Source organism: Ambystoma mexicanum, chromosome 7p (genome assembly GCF_040938575.1).
Source record: "Ambystoma mexicanum isolate Mex_15411 chromosome 7p, UKY_AmexF1_1, whole genome shotgun sequence".
Taxonomy (NCBI): domain Eukaryota; kingdom Metazoa; phylum Chordata; class Amphibia; order Caudata; family Ambystomatidae; genus Ambystoma; species Ambystoma mexicanum.
In genome coordinates, this window is record NC_090939.1 from 208,600,801 (window position 1) to 208,617,632 (window position 16,832).

Sequence of the window (16,832 nt, forward strand, 5' to 3'; positions counted from 1 at the left end):
TGGCAATGCCACCACCTTTAGATTGGCTGGTATTGCGGTCATGTCTGATGATATTATAGCATGTTGGAATTGTTAACGAGAATAGGGGTCCAGAGGCTGCGTGAAGCCAGGTTTCCGTGACGGCCATAAAGTCCAGGTCATGAGTTAGGATGAGGTCTGCCACCTCTAGGGCGTGGGCTGTGAGAGATCTAGCATTAATTAATGCCCCTTTGATAGTGATCGCAATGGGATTAGTGGGTTGGGAAGTCGATGTGTGTGAAGAGGAAGCAGTTCTGGTGATAGGTTTTGGGTGTTTATTTTAGCGGAGGGAAGTCAGATGGTGGTAGGAGGCGTGAGTGAGTCTTGTGCCTAGTATGGCGTTTCTCATGGCAAGTGAGCATGGTTGTATAGGAGTGGGTTTAGATGCAAAATGTTGGTGCCACAGGGCTGGGTTGTTAAGGTATGGATTAGTGTTATAGGTAGACATAGGCATGGTTGAAGTGTTGTGGTAGTGTGAGTGTGGTAGCAGAGTCATGACGTATTTGGAAGTGGGCAGCAAGTGGACGGTAAAGTAGAGTGTGCTAACCAAAGCCAGAGTAAATAGCTTTTGGAGAGGAGCCTTGAAGGAGTGAAAGACTGTTGGGGACTGGTGCATGGTGGCAAAATTCACTGGGGCTTGCAGACAATTGCAATCATAAAGTGCAGAGGGCAGTATTTTATGACAATAAGTATGCCAAGCACTCATTTATAGCAGGGTAGGCTGCGCAGGAGTCGGCTAGACAAAGTATAGAACCAGATAGGTGTACCTTCCATATATTTGATGAGTGAGTGCAACAATGGCAGTTGTAAAAGTAGGCTAATAAAGGCGTACAATAGCACAATTTAGAGGCATTTTCAAATAGATGGGCTAGGTAAGTGAAGTAGGCAGAATAGGAGCCTTAGCTATTCACATAGCATTGAAGGCATGTGCGGCGGTTCAGGAGCTATCAGATGCGGGTGGATGAGCAGGCTAAATATAGGCAACAGTGACTATAGATACTAGGCAGAAGGCAGCACGGTGGCGAGGCATAGACAACACAGTATAGGCAGGGCAGCTGGAGTATGCTAATCAGAGGTAGTACAGTAACAAGGCATAGACACAAAGTATAGGCAAGGTAGGCTAAGTATGCTAATCAAAGGCAGCCCAGTGGCAGGCATATACAACACAGTGTAGGCAGGGCAGGTTAGGTATGCTAATCAGAGGTGGTACAGTAACACGGCATAGGCAACAAGGGTATGCAGTGGGGTCTGACAATGGACTTAAGACAGTTGTCTGAGAGCAATATAGGGATAGCGTAGTCAAGAGCAAAGTGTTAGGAAACAAGCGTTTCAGACAGTTTCACGTCAGTAGTGAAAACCGAGGTGCTAACACACTTACTAAGTCTGGTGAATTGATTACTTTATACGGTACTTCCGCTGTGCTATGCCTCAGGAGGGCAGGGTGCCAGTGGGCCGCCAGGGACAAGCACACAGAGGTCTGACCCTTTCTGTATGGCCCTACAATCGTGTGTATGCAGAATAGGCAGGCGTAGAGCCAGATCATCTAAGAGCAGAGTAGGCAGGTATAAGTTAAAAACAAGCACATTAGGTGGTCTGTTCAGGGTAAGTAGAGACAACATCCACAAAGTCAATAGTGGGAGGCAGGGTGGTACTGGATGGCACAGAGACTGGTGCTCTATTGCAGCTTAAGTAGAGTCCAGATAGGTACATATAGGCAGGTTACAATGGGCAAGCAGTGCAAACAAGAATTCTAATAATGAAGGAGGCAGTTTAGAGAGGCAGATGACAATCAACACAATGGATCAACGTTCTGCGGTGAACAGAACGCGAGAGCATATGACGTGCAGAGTGGGACTGTTGGGGTCGGGCTCAGTGATACACGAGACAAACAAGTATCAGCATATCTAGCATTAATAGCATGGGATGATACAAAGGTTCAGTGGACTGGATATACCAGGGCTATTACGGCAAGGCATCAGAGGGAATGTGCCTCAGTGATACAGCAATACAGTACGTGATTTCAGGTGGTCGGTTCAGCGCGGAGTACTCACTGCATTTTGACCAGGGGTACTGGCCCACGGACCGTACAGCAGCAGACATGCACAGGACCAGAAGCAGTCCTTTAGTCGTGGTCCTTCGGGAGGTGGGCCGGCTTACACCTTGCTGACGTTGGATTAGCCAATACAAAGGGCCAGCAGCCAATCAGGTGGAAGTAGCCATGAGAGAAGAGGGCTACTGACGAAGTTCTCAAAAACGAAGGCTGGCGGCCATCTTAGCAGGGCCAGAACCTCGTGGGCAGTAATGTATGCCTATGCAGAATGGCACACGGGAAACCGGAATCAGGCACGTAGGGTGGCAGGGGCAAGCCAAATGTAATACAACATAGGCAGTTGCAAATACTGGTGCGATCTGCTCAATGAAGCGAAGTTTGACACTAATTTATTTAGAAGAATTGTTTTTATTTCTGGATGTTATTGAATGCTATGTGTTCTTTTATCAATTTTCTTTTATTGGAGTGTGATCTTTTTATTGAAAAGTTGATTAATATCAGCTGTACCAATAAATAATAAAAAAAAGAAAAGCAGGGTCATATTTTGTCACAGTCACCATAGCCCCATGGAGATTGGAAAATGGTCACTGAAAAAACATTTAGAAATCAACTGCCAATGGGCCTCATTACAAGTTTGCCAGTCTGGAAACAAGAAGTAAGTTTGCTGGTACCGTTGTTTCTGGACGGGCAAACTACAAGTTCTTCGAGCAGGTGCTTCTCAGCCCACCAGGTCTGATTTTTAAAGGTTACATCCCCAGGAATGTCTGGTTCAGTTCTACCATTGGCTGTTCTCATGCCTTACACACTCAGCCAAAGACAAAAACGAGCCCCATAGCACAAGTTCAAGGATCCAACATCTGTGGATTAGGAATTCCCAGGACTCGGTCATCCATATCCTCACATATTCCCATCTTTACTTTAATACCACGCCCCATTATTATTATACAATTTGGGCCATATGCTAATCCCATTTTATTTTCTACAAATTGTTTGATGTTTAACAGTATTTTTGAATCTGACTTGTGCAGACTATTAATATTAATTTTAGCAACCGCCTCTCCCTTCTTTGGGATTAGCAGAGGCAATACATGTTGGGGTCTGTAACCTTAACTTTAGTTATTTGGGTAGCCTTCACAAATATCATTAAGTACCCAAAACATCTCCCCTTGTTATTCTTATCAGCTGATTGGAAAACTGTGACATATCCATCTAGAAAAAGTCTTTGCATGGTCCAGGTCTCCTGGAAAAGAATAATGTCAAATTCTTTCAGTTGTCTCACCAGTTCTGGATCTTGAAATTTATATAAATACAATGTTACTGGCTGAACATTATTTCCACCCATTTCCTTTACAATTCCATTTTGATTCCCACCTATTTCCCTCTCTAGACCCCTTACGAACTAGACGAAGAGCTATGGGGTAATACCACATTCTTCCTCTGTCAATCAATTTCTTCAAGTGTAGATAGAACATCAAAATGATTAAATAACTGAATTGATCCTCTACAATAACACAATTCTTGGCTGCACACCACCATACACTTCACTGCTTGAGGACCCAGCAGGCCAAACGCCCACCTTAGCAGCTCTAGACTACTGGTAACAGACACTGCGGTCCTGGTCAGCAATGGTTGCCCACACCATCGGTATTTTCTCGTAGTACTTGATTTGGGATGTTAAAAATAAGAGTGGGACAAACCAACAAGCTCTAGTTGAACTTGAATCAATACAAGGATCTACTAAATTAGAATTGAGCAAACATGTAAAAATAGATGGTTGTGCAAAGGTTACAATACTGTCCCCACCCAACTCACCCAAAATGCCCCAAAGTGCTAGAGTCCCACAGGGCATGCACATGAAAATGTTCCAAACTCCAGGCTCGAAGGTCAGACACCCTACGTCAGTAGTCTTAAAGAATGATTGGTCTGGGCCCCCCCCAGAGCAACAGGTGGGCAGGCTGGGCCCCCCAAAAATGGCAATGGGACAGTAAGTCCAAATGGCTATAACTATTGCACAATGTCACTGCGCCCTTCCCTGAGTATAGTCCCTGGGCTCCCCACCTGCTCCCATCACAATCCCCGAGATCCCTCATCCCATTCTTACCCAGTCCCTCGGCTCTCCCCACCACAGACCCTGGGTTCTCCCCACCCTGCTCCCACCACTATCCCATTGCTCCCCCATCCTGCTCCCACCACAGTCCCTTAGCTCCCAACCCCGTTCCCAACATAGTCCCAGGGCCAGTGGTGGCTGGTGAATTTTTTAAGTGGAGGGGCATAAATATTTCCCCCATATATGCCATAGCGACCAAGCGTAGCGAGGGAGCCCCAACCAATCAAGTTGAGTTTGGGGGGGTTCTCCCCCTGGGATTTCTTTTTAAATAATGGACTAAAATGTTGCATTTTAAAACATAGTTTAAATTGGGTAAAAAGCCAAACAGTTTGCAATTGGCACTTGGGGGCCCAGGAGACGGATGGTATTTTTTACTGGACATCCATTATAGATGTCCAGTCAAAAGATACCATCCCTGCCGCTATGCCCCACAGCGCCTAACACACTCACACTATCAATGTGATTATGTGTGTATGCAAGGCGCTGGGGGGCAGAGGGGGAAAGCATGGTATTTTTGACTGAATATCTATAACAGATGTCCAGTAACAAAATACCTTTCCTGTCCCCTGGGCTCCACAGTGCCTCAGAAGGAGAGCTGATTTTGGTAGGTGGGTAGGGGGATTGTGAAACAAAGGCATTTTAAAATTATCTCCCGGGGGGGCACGTGCCACCGTTTGAAGACCTCTGCCCTAGGTCATAGCCTGTCTCACTTGCTGTGTGTTATATATCATGCAACTCTATTCTCAAAACAGTTTTCAGGCACAGGTAGGGATTAAACAAACTTCCTACTCTGTGGAGGTATATTTCTCATATACAAAAAGAAATTCCATTCTTTGTTTAATATTTATAATAGTGTCACCTCTAATTCTTCCAACTCAAAATGGAAAGTATCTGTATCATCAATCACCAATTTTTATTAATCACAAAACATCATATTGAATAAAACATGGTCATAAAAATGATCAAAGTACATAAAACACTTACAAAACCTAAAACAACACAAGTCAAAACACCATAAGTGAGTCTTAGTACAGTAAATTCTTCAAGGATCAGAGTGTGTAACTCATTCACACGTTGATTCCAATGTCTCACTAAATTCAGCTCATTACATATTCTTATTGGTACATTTCCAAATACCCGACTTGCACAAGTTTCTGTCCTTTATATACAAAAAAAGTAGGACATTATTCAGGGGAATGTGTCTTGTGTCGGCTTTTAAAATCTTATTTCTTTGAAACAAGTACCCTGTTAATCAAACAGACACCCTATTAGTACTCAAATATAATATTACTCTTATATTGCATTCAGTAAGGCCCTCATCCCTCAAGGGTTATGTCAGTATGTTCACTATTACATACCTCTCTTTACATGAAGTATCTTTAGGACCTTTACTGGTTTTAAGACAGATTCCAAATTTCTTATCGGAATTCTTCCTATTCTTCCTCTCCTTTCTGATCTAGTGTACAACACTAGTTTGTATTTAGAGCTATCGTATACATAACATAGTATATATTTTGTGGTTAGGTAATTCAAAAATATAGAATTCTAAGTCTTACCTGGTCACTGTTCTTAAATTGTCTCTATTTCCATTTGTAAGGGGAATCTAACACTTTCAAAAATCCATTATATATGGGACACCCATATCCATGGGTTCCCAAAATCTCAGTATTAAGATTCCTTGTCAATGTCTTGCTCTGTGGGAGGCCAAAGATATTTCAATTAGACACTGACTAACCTCCAAGTCATCCTCTCCACAACATCTTTCTATTATGCTATTCGTCCCACACTTACTTGGAAAATCTCACTCGGTCTGTAAACTGACATTTTTCCGGATCTAATTTTGTGTCCTGTGTGGCGGATAGAAAAAAGCCCAGCCACTGTAGATACAACACTAAACGCGGAGCATGTCGCATAATGACGTCATCGCGTAGTTGCGTGAACGTCAATGACGTGAAATGAGACTAAAAAAGGTGGTGGAGTCATCATGTCCCTGTGTAAAAGTGCACAAAGTCACCACGTTATCATGGGAAATGTAGTTTTAAAAACGAACGCATCCTACGCTAGTCTGAAAACGTCCTCATGCATATTAATACAACTATGAATCACAGAGTCTTTCAAATAGACATCGGCTACGATCTCAGCCTAAGTGTCTTACGATATTTTACTTCTTTATTAATGGCGCATCCTGCATAAAACCGATCCTTCATATGGATTTTGCTATAGAAGGACTCGAAGATGGCTATTACAACAAGACAGAAAAACAGTCTACACTGAATCTGCTCTTACTGTTCCTTCACTCTGTAGTGGATCACTCACTAGAAGGAAAAGACCTAACACAATATAACAGCCTCTGTTTCTTGGCTCCTATAAACATGGGCTATCAGGCCATCAACACATGTCACAAAAACACAAATGTACAATAAATGCGGTGCTTTGTACTTCTTTATTCCGTCATTATGCATTGTGCCATTCCACTACCTCATTCAGACAGTGAATGTGACTCTTTGCCAAAAAAATCAATTTTTGTTCCAAGTGAAGTAACTTCTTGTTAATCACAATTTGTGAGATCCCAACTCACATAATGACTTTCTACCCCAGAGCATTCAACAAGGTCATCAGATTCTGTGCTAGGAATGTTTTAGGCAACTTCTCTAACGTTCACCAAACCTGCTCGTATCTGCCTTAGCAGGTCTGATTGGCGGGTCACACAGACACGTGACACTCGGAAAGCCCTTAGAGAGAGGCAGAGTGTTCAGTGGTAACCCAAGAGTGTATTGTCCTGTATGTGCAGAGTTACAACCCAGTGATATCTCTGATTAACCTGGCAGTAACATGTTACTTTGTAGCGTCTTCTTTTAGCTCTTTTAATTTCATTGTGCTACGTTTTCCTTGTAGAGTTACTACCATTTGAGGGTCGCTTGGACAAATGGACACCGTTATTCATTTATTTCCGTTTGGCCTTTTGTTCCTTAGATTATCCATCTGGTATTTGGGAGAGATCTTGGTCCAATGGCCAAACGTAACTCCACTCAGTGTTTCCGATGTATTAGATACATCTATAGGTACCCCTATAAAATGGCCGCCATTCTGGTATCCACCTAAGCTCGGGTGATTGTCTGATCTCACACATGTGGCATTCAGGAAGCTCTTATTGAGATGTTGAACATGGCTTTATAGTCACCCAAGGTTGTACTCCCCTGTTTATGCAAAGATACAGCGTGGTGCTATCCCAAGAAACCCTGAGTACTATGTTACTCTACTAAACTCTTATTTTAGCTTTTTTAATTTCTTTCTGGTTTTTCCTATTTCATGTGCGTTATCATGCGGTATTACATATCCCTGCATAGTATTTTCATTTAACCTGGCTCTGAGCCCTAGAGTCACTCCCTTCCCTCAGTGTTTGTGAGTTGTTTAGTACGCCAATCGTAGCCCTCTAAAATGGCGCTGATCTGGTATCTGCCTGAGCAGCACTGATTGGCCGGTCATGCAACCGTGACATTCAGGGAGCCTTAACAGAGAAGACTGTGGTGCAGTCTGCTGCTTGGATATAGGGGGTGCTCTAGAGACAAGCCAGTATGTGTTCTTCGATGTGAATTCTGGGTAATAGGAACGAAATGCCAAGATTGCAATGGGAAAACCCCATTACTTCAACTCTCACCCTCATCATCTTGCACATTACTCTAACCTCATGACAGACCTTTTCTTAATGGTTTTCCCCATCTCTTGCGTGGCCCATGCTCCTCTTACGGACCACTCCTTTCCCTGGTCCCATACACAGCTTAATGGCTCAAATTCCTCTTGTATTATCAAAGACATTGGACCTGACTAGCCCTTACGTGTTTGGGCAAGTGGGATCTGAGTGAGGTGAAGATGAGGAGAATTGAATTAATGGGGATTACCAAGTGTAATCTAGGCATCTTAACTCACCTCTCTCGTTATCTTCCTCATTACTTGAGGACATGACAGAGATTGAGAGATAACAGGTTCAATGTTCGAACAAGACTCACCTAAGAACATAAAAGCAACACCTTTATGATGTGACCAAAACATTGTCCTCAATGAAGTTCACTGAGCCAAGAATTGATGCACCAGCCTTGACATCATGCGCGACTTGAAAGTGAATCTAATAACAATGGATGAAGAAGGAGGACACAGTTCATGTGGCCGTCCTACACATGTCTGACAACGGCACACATTTGCCTCAGCCCATGAATGCACATTTAAATTCGTTTGGCTAATTTTTCAGGGAACAAGATAGACAGATTTCAAAATGGTTAAGCTATACAGTAAAATAAGGGTGGAATAAAAGAAGGGTAAGGGGTGAAGTGAAAAAAGGGAAGTATAGAGTTTTGCCCCGTTTCAAAAAAATAAAATGACATGTAACCATTATTCATATACTGATGAATCTACGCTACCCCCACCCCAACCCCCACCTCGCAGCATGCTCTCACTATGAAATGCGCAGTTAACTTTAAGGTGACACAGTCCAAGAAGCTGGACTATCTTGCCAACAAACTGATAATCTTTGGTCACCTCTGCTTCAAAGAGGACCATAATTTGAAACTTTGGAACTCCAGAAACCATTCAGAGGAAGATTCAGAAAGCAAGCGTACTCTGTCTGAACCCAGACTCTCGAGCAGGGTTTTCTGAATCTAATATTATCAATTTCTTTAACCGTACAGGAAGGAACTTGAGACTCACCTGTTGGTGTAATACTTGCTCAAGCCGAGCTAACCCACTCCTGCAACCTCCAAATATCTGACTTCGATGCAACCTCCCTGACATGCATACCGGGGAATATTATAACAAACTTTACTCTAGCCCCTTTATTTTGATGGACCACGAGTGTGTTTCTTATTCTACATCACACATGTTGGGCTGTTTTACCAAGAAGATGACGTGAGGGAACTTTACTGAGATTCTTATAAAAATTATTGCATCATTGTCAGTCATGATGAAGAAAACCTCTTAACAGGAGGACAAACTTGTTTTCACAGTTTCACACGGTGACCGTTCAATGTTTTCATGATTCTTTGCCATAAGTCAGTCAATGAAAACTCGGCCTTATAAAGAAGAGTTCAAATTGGTGTAAGCAGAAACAAATTATCACGTTGTCATTTTAATTGGTATGAACTTGACGTATTAACTTGATTTGTGATGAAATGTACAGATGTTGTTGTTGAAATGTGCATTTTCCTTTTGCATTTATCGTAGTGTATTACAACTGTTTTATAATATGATATTTTCTACGTGTCTAAAGTTTGTAATAAACTAAGTGCACAATAACAAAAAAGAATAATAATAAAATAAAAATACAGAAATCAAAACTGAAGGAAATAAAAAAAAAAAACATTTTGTAGGTTCACTAGTTTCCCCAAAAAAAAATGTATGTTGTCCAAACGTTTTTATTTTTAATAAAAGTGTTACTAATGTGTTGTTGATTCAGCAGTAGCATGGGGAAAAACCCAGGATGTCTATTCCCATCCTTGGGAAATGCCCCTACATCACGTAACAGTCTAACACTCCTTTATCATTCCAGACAGCTCTTAAATATACTCTACCTGACTAGTATGTATTGCTTTGTTGTAAATAACAAAGATGTTCCTTTTTCTTTCTTCAATTTGCATCTTATTTTATTTTTGTCGGCATTTATGTATTGTTTTTTTAAAGATTAAAGACGTTTTCTTTTTCTTAATATTTTCAGTAAAAGTTATTTTTACTGATTCCGTTTCAGTGCTCTTCATTGTTGTGGCAGCATATTTGCTGTGGGCCTGTTCATCCATCAGACCAATTCCACTTTATTAGTTATGAGTAAACACGAAAGGTGAAATCTGGTTCACATCAGTCTACATACATTTCAAAGTTCGCACACTGCAATTTGAGACTAACCAAAAGCAGCAACAGCCAGCATGACATTAGCATGGCATATTTTTACAACCACAGATTTATCGAATGAAACCTGTCTTCTGAAGCGAAATGAACCACCTAGGAAGACTACATCTAAAAAAACACTGATTGAAAACGATCTGCTGTTCCTTCTCAGCATCTCTGATACATTAGGGAAAATTAGCCCTCGATATGACATTACATCCCACTTGACAGCTGCCTTCCGCTCACTTACAGAGCCATAATTGCTCCAGCCGATTGTGTAATTCATTTCAATGTGCAACTGACAATGTCTGATGGTCTCCTACATTAGTAGAACAGATGCCGTTTTATTAGATTTGGACCCCATATTGGATTAGGCAACATCATTATCATAAATGGATTTGACTTCTGGGTGAGCGGAAGAAAAGAGGTATTTCCTGAAAGAAATCACACAATGATTGGCATAGCTAAGATTCACATTGAGACATTAGAAATAGCCCATATTTTGAAAGACACTCAGGGGCTTGCTCTCAAAGACATTACCAGTAGAAACTCTGAACTACTCATGACTTACTCCAGGAAAGAGAGCAATCCATTCACAGAGAATTTACCAGGCGTAATTATGATTTACACCGAGAAGTTAGCAGAAGGAACTTTGAGCTGCTCCGGACTTGCTCCTGGAAAAGCAAGAATAAGTCAGGCGTACGTCATCGATGTTACCAGTATTTCTTTCTGAATTGAATGTTGTCTGTCCAGGAGAAACTCACAATTACTCCTGGTAAGTGCTTACTGAATTGGCCCAAATAGAAATAACAGGAAGCAAGTAGCAGAGAACTATCCACTTACAAATCACAGTCCTGGCCAAGGCATCCTAACACCACAAGCATGTGCGGTACCTTCTGGACACACATGCCTCTGTGCTCCTGACACATGTCACTTAAAACAGACCTGCATGCAGAGCTCAGGAGACTTCTGATCTTCAGGCATCAACACACCATCAAAGCTATCTTGCTTTATCCTTCACTCCCCACACACCTAGCCCACTTCCTTCACTTCCAGATCTGCAAGAGCACCTGGAGACCATACAGATGGCATCAGTGCCCCGTATAAATCCCAATAACTAATAACTTGAATCCAGTGAAATGTTATGTTTCTGACTAATATTATGTTCCATTTTCCTAGTGTGTGAACAAGCCCAGCACATCTGAACACTGTACAATATAACACACTTGCAGTATAAAGAAAAATGAATACAAAATGCCCAAAATATTTATCGTAAATGACACAAATATACAAAAAACAAGCATTGGCAATGCCAATAGTTTGGGCTTTTGTGTTAGCATGTGAAAGGCATTTGCCAAGCACTGTTGTAGTGGTATTAACTGCCCATTGATGGTAGCAGGTGCAAATTGGTGCGAGCACCTGGGCATCTAATAACAGTGCCTGGCAAATGCAAAATACATATGCCCAAACCAAAACGGTTGGCTTTGCCAATGCTTGCTTTCAGCAGGAGTTCAGTGACGAACAGTCATTTAACCGTGATAACGTTCCCTCCCCTAGGGTTATTAGCATATGGAACTGAGCAAATAGAAAGGAAAGCACATTTACAGTGGGGAAAACACAGCAGATACAAGTAACTGGTAATGTTCACTTAATGTACATGGAACTAGTAACAATACACTTTACACAACTGCTTGTTAATTTGTGGAATTGAACAACACATGCTCCTCTCTGCTGTTGAACATCTGAGGACAATTTCTTGTGTGCTGCTTGTGGCCAGAAGTTTTGGGATCAGGTTTATAACAGAGCTGATAGACTGCATCCGCTGCATTCCGGTATATCAGTGCGGTAACCCGGGGTGCTGATAGCGGGGTCTTTTCTATGAATGAACTGGATGGTTCGCGGGGTCCCGCTCATGCATAGAAAATATTGTTCCACAGTGGCTGCCACGCAGATGGAATGCTGGGCTCCCTAAGGAGCCTCCCTTCCATTTACGTGATGGCCGGCAAAGGGAGACTGATGGAAGCTATGTCAGCCAGTGTGCTGCTGCAACGATCAGGTAAGTGGGGCTCGGGGGATACAATCAGGTAAGTAGGGCTGGGGGGGGACGTTGAATAAAAGAAGAGAAGGGAAGGTGGGAAGAAGATAGCGGAGCAGGCGGGGGAAGCAGCCTGAGGGTTCCATGGATCGTGTGCTGAGATTAGCGGTTTCAGCCCGCGAGCCACAGAATCTGACTTGCTGCGCCCCTCCCCCGGGTGCTAATATTGATTGAAACACGGACATGCAATATATTCCCATTCTATATTTCACTGGTGTTATTATTGAAGTTCACGCGGCAGGTAATGTTTCGTGATGTTGACTGTTCCTGCTTTGTTTTGAGCATCTGAAAGCACATTCCTTCCTCATTCTTCTTCCAGAGCCATCTACTAAGTGCAGAAATGGCCATACACATCTGAAGCATTATCGCACGTTTATCAGCAGCCTCCTTTCACCCAGGGAAATAAATGTACAGTGTGCTTTCTAGCTTACAGAAATATACCCTGTTCGTTAGGGTAGAATTTACAAGCAGCCAGTAGGGTGGAAGACGAAAACCCAACTTTAGGCAACACTTCTTTTAATTTAAAATCAGGGCTAAACGCCACAGTTTGAAACAAAAATACAGATTGCGTGCACGCCACTGGGCTCACTGGAAGTGAACCCATACCTCACAATTTCAAATCACCTGGAATGTTCCATCTCAACTAAGTGGAACTAAGTCGAACAATGTAAGATGGCAAACATTAATTTGCGTACAATATTTTATGTCATATTAAAATACTAAAGCACACTGTTTAAGAAGAAAATATGTGTACGGTCACTTATGCAAATTGCACTATGGAATGCTCAGTAGGTATGCAACAAAACGTCCTTTATCACAGACTGTTTCATGCCTACTCTCCTCCACTAGACCTTCCATCTATCACTGAAACCTGGATTTCTCCATCTGACACTGCCAATGTGGAGGCCCTACACAACTTCAAACTACTCTTCATTCACTCGCCTTGTCTGACTGGCAGAGGTGGAGCCATCTGGGATCTACTCTCATCCCACCTCAGCGCCTCACAAATCTCAAAATGCCCCATCCTCTCCTACCTCCTTTGAATTCATCACCTCTGCCATTGCTCTGCCTCATCTTCATTTATCGCCCTCCTGGCCCCACTAGACCATTATTTGATGAACTTGGGCAACTCCTTGATTCCCTTTCCACTAAACATCACCTCATCCTCTGAGGTGACTTTAGCCTTCCCTCTCCAAACACTTCTCAGAAATCTGAACTTCAGTGTTTCCTTAATGACCATGTTATCCACTCAATCCATAACCTACCTACCCACACCAAGGGTAACTCTTTGGATCTCTTATTCATCACCAGCTATCTCTCAGCCACAAACTCTTCTATCACACCATCGTTACCTGATCACTCCATTGTTGCCACCACCATCTTCTTTCCACTCTCTGACCTCTCCTCACCATTTGACTCACCAATTAATAAAAGTAAATTGAAACCGTCTGCCATTCCTCCCTTTCTCGCGAACGTTCAGTTCCCATTCACCTCCTTCACACCTGATGCCTCTTCCCTTAACAGAGCCTTCTCCAGCTTCCAATCTCTACTATATGACTCATTCTCCCCTCACTTCCCATTGCTTACTTTCAACCCTAAATCTCAGCATCCTAAACAGACATACATCGGCTGCTGTGCAAATGGAGGTGTACCCATTCACACGAGGACCTGCAACTCTACATCTCTGCCCAGAACTCTCTCAAGTACTCTGTTGATAAAGCGAAACTAGAGACTATTGATGCAGAGGACCCTACACTCACTCATCCTAAACCTATAACTATCAACTCTACTCTCACAACTAATGACGTAGCTGAATTATTTGCCAAAGTCCAAATGCCCAAACTTAGAGGCTCTCTTCTGACCTTCCTCATACTCCCTCTTACTGGATTTTACACTCTGCCTACTCTACCATCATCCACTTTAGTCACAGTGATGTTGAAAAAGTCCAATGCCTACTGATGAAGGCTAACACTTGTTGTGTCCCATCAGACCCACCTTGATCCTCAACAAGCCAAACCTATTGCCGCTTTATTGCCCTCTCATCTTGCTGAACTCTTCAACCTGTCCTTGAACTCCGATTGCTTTCCCTCTATTTTCAAAACCTCCACAGACATTCCTCTCCTAATAAAGCAAGGGGCTGACCGGTACCTACCAGCTAACTTTCGTCCTGTGTCTCTCCTTCCGCAGGACTATAAAGGGCTTGAAAAGGTTGTGTTCAACCGTCTTACCAATTTCTTAGACATCCAAACCCTTTGAGACCCCCTACAAACAAGTTTCTCCTCCTGTCACTTCACAGAAACTGCTCTCAAGAATGTCTCCAACTTCATCTCCTCTGCGGGACTCATTTCCCACTGTCACCTTCAATGTCTGCCACCTGGATTGTCCCTGACAGTACAAATACCCCCTGTGACCTTAGTTGGCTCACAGCACACAGAAAGAAAGATCCTCTGATCCTTTGAAATAGTAGCCTGGAAAACACTGCCTGAACATCAAGTGGCACTGCGTCGTATATATGGTACCACTATTTGCTTAGGCCAACCTGACCAAAATATGGCACACTACCCTGCACTATGCTGCTTGACCTATAGGTGGAGTGGCATATACAAGACATGCACCATGTCTTCTTTGACCAGCCTGTCTTTGAAGTGGGGCTGATTTCTTATGTGCACACCCCTCAGACATCAACACGGCCAGCCAACCTCCTCCACACCAACAGGCAGAAAATGCATGCGGATCAGCCATGGTCCGCCTGTTCCCCACAAGCCCAATGCCAGCCTTGCGATGCAAGCCCACCTAGATTCACCTCACCAGCCGCTTCAGTCTCCAACTCATCCAGCTCACCACATTAGCTCAGAATGGGCTCTGGTTCCCACAGCTCCAACACAGGGGAAAGCTGCTCATTGCAATCTGCTAAAGTGCCAACATGGGCTCAGGCCTCCACTGACACTGGGGATGAGGACAGCTTACTGTGCCAGTCTGACACAGACTCCGAGCTACTGGCACTGCACCAATGCCCCGACATGGGCTCTGGGGGCACTCTGCTCAGCTCACTGTGCCAGCCAAGACACAGGCTCTGAGCTGCTGGCACTATGTCAAAGCCCCCGACATGGTCTCTGGCCCTCTGAGACACTGGGGATGATGAAAGCCGTACCATTTGATGTTATACTGCCAACGACATCTGACCCTAAAAAACTAAAGTGCTCTGCTCCGCTGTTGGGGTCTTCCTCCACCTCTTCCCTCATCCCCACAAATGTCTTAATAATGGAGAGACACTATGAGGTGAGTAAATGTAACATAGATGTTTAATGGAATATAAGATCCCAATACAGGTCCTTCCAAAACGTGCATTGCTGGGAGAGTCAACGGAGGTGGCTGTGACAAACTGTCACTTCGGAACGGTTGCACACAATGGCATTCCAAAGTGGAACATTGGGCTGTCATTGCATGCACAACACAGCACCAAACACAACAGGTCATCTATTTTCTTCAAGTTTGATCGGACAGTAAACAGGTTAACACGTTGCAACATATAACTCAGAAGATCATTGGTTGTTCCGTCTCGAGTGGTCCTGGTTGGGCCACTGCCACCCCAAATGACCAATCACTTTGTGAGGTGTAAACAGTGTGGCAACAAAAAGAATACTTCACCTCTGTTCTCATGGGACCCAAAGGTGGGCACCAGCTCACCGTTCTCACCCTTGGGAATGTCCAACTGACAGTTAATATTGCAACTTCTCATTGGAAACATGTTTCCCTTCTCAACACATCTCCTTCCTTTCCTATAATGTGTCTGCATTACATCATGAGGTGTGCTTCTTGGCCTTTTTCTTTGGTACCGTGTGCACATATAAAATGTGTTTTATTGTGTGGGTGGGCTTCAGTGGACCTAATACTTATGATAATGAAATTGATAATGATGTGTTATTTATATAGCGCCTTAATCCAAAGCGTTTTACAGAGCACATATTTACATAAAATATCACCCAACCGAAATTGGTACTCATGAACACTGTGAGGAACCTGAAGGCATACTCCCATATACTTCCCTTGGATCCTCTACTCAGGTGGCCAGGGAAAGGCCATTGCTTTTTAATCCTGACCATGGGAGTGGATATGTGAGGGAGGATCACTTGGGTGGAGGGACCGTGGCGAGTGGGGAGAGGATGTCTTAAAAAGAGACATGGGGTCTCATTACGAGTTTGAGGTAGCCATGGTGCTATCAGCACCATGGCTGCCTCCAAAATCGGTCCGGGTTCGGGTTCCTTGAATGGGGATTTACCGGGTCATTCCAACCTTGGAGGACCCGGTAAATCCCCATTCAAAATACCCATCCCCATTCCCATTCGAGCCCCCATAGGGCTCAATCGGAATGGGGAGGGAGCTAATAACGGACCCGCTAATAGCGGGCCCGTTATTAGCTCCCTGGCCCCTTAGTGGCTCCCGCTAAGGGTGGCTGGTAAAACCAGCCGTCCTTAGCGGGACCCGCTATGGAACCTCCGAATGCGGTAGTAAGGGGTTAACAGCACCGGCGACCCTTACCGGCGGCGTTAACCCCTTTCCGCCGCACTCAGAATAAGTCCCATGGTATTGTCCTTTCCCTTATCAGAATGCACACTGCCCTCAGGTTATGATCAGTCTACTCCTCTTTCACACACACACACAATGTTCCCCATTCATGTGCCTTTAAGACT

The 16,832-nt window shown here is 43.6% G+C and overlaps 1 long non-coding RNA gene across 1 annotated transcript in view; it reads right to left on the minus strand.

The window, feature by feature from the left end:
• LOC138525833 (uncharacterized) overlaps window positions 1–5,627 on the minus strand; it is a 386,875-nt gene extending 381,248 nt beyond the window's left edge. Inside the window, exon 1 of the long non-coding RNA XR_011283447.1 lies at window positions 5,534–5,627. This is a non-coding gene — a long non-coding RNA (uncharacterized lncRNA). The remainder of the gene's footprint in view (window positions 1–5,533) is intronic.
• Window positions 5,628–16,832: the final 11,205 nt, after the last annotated feature.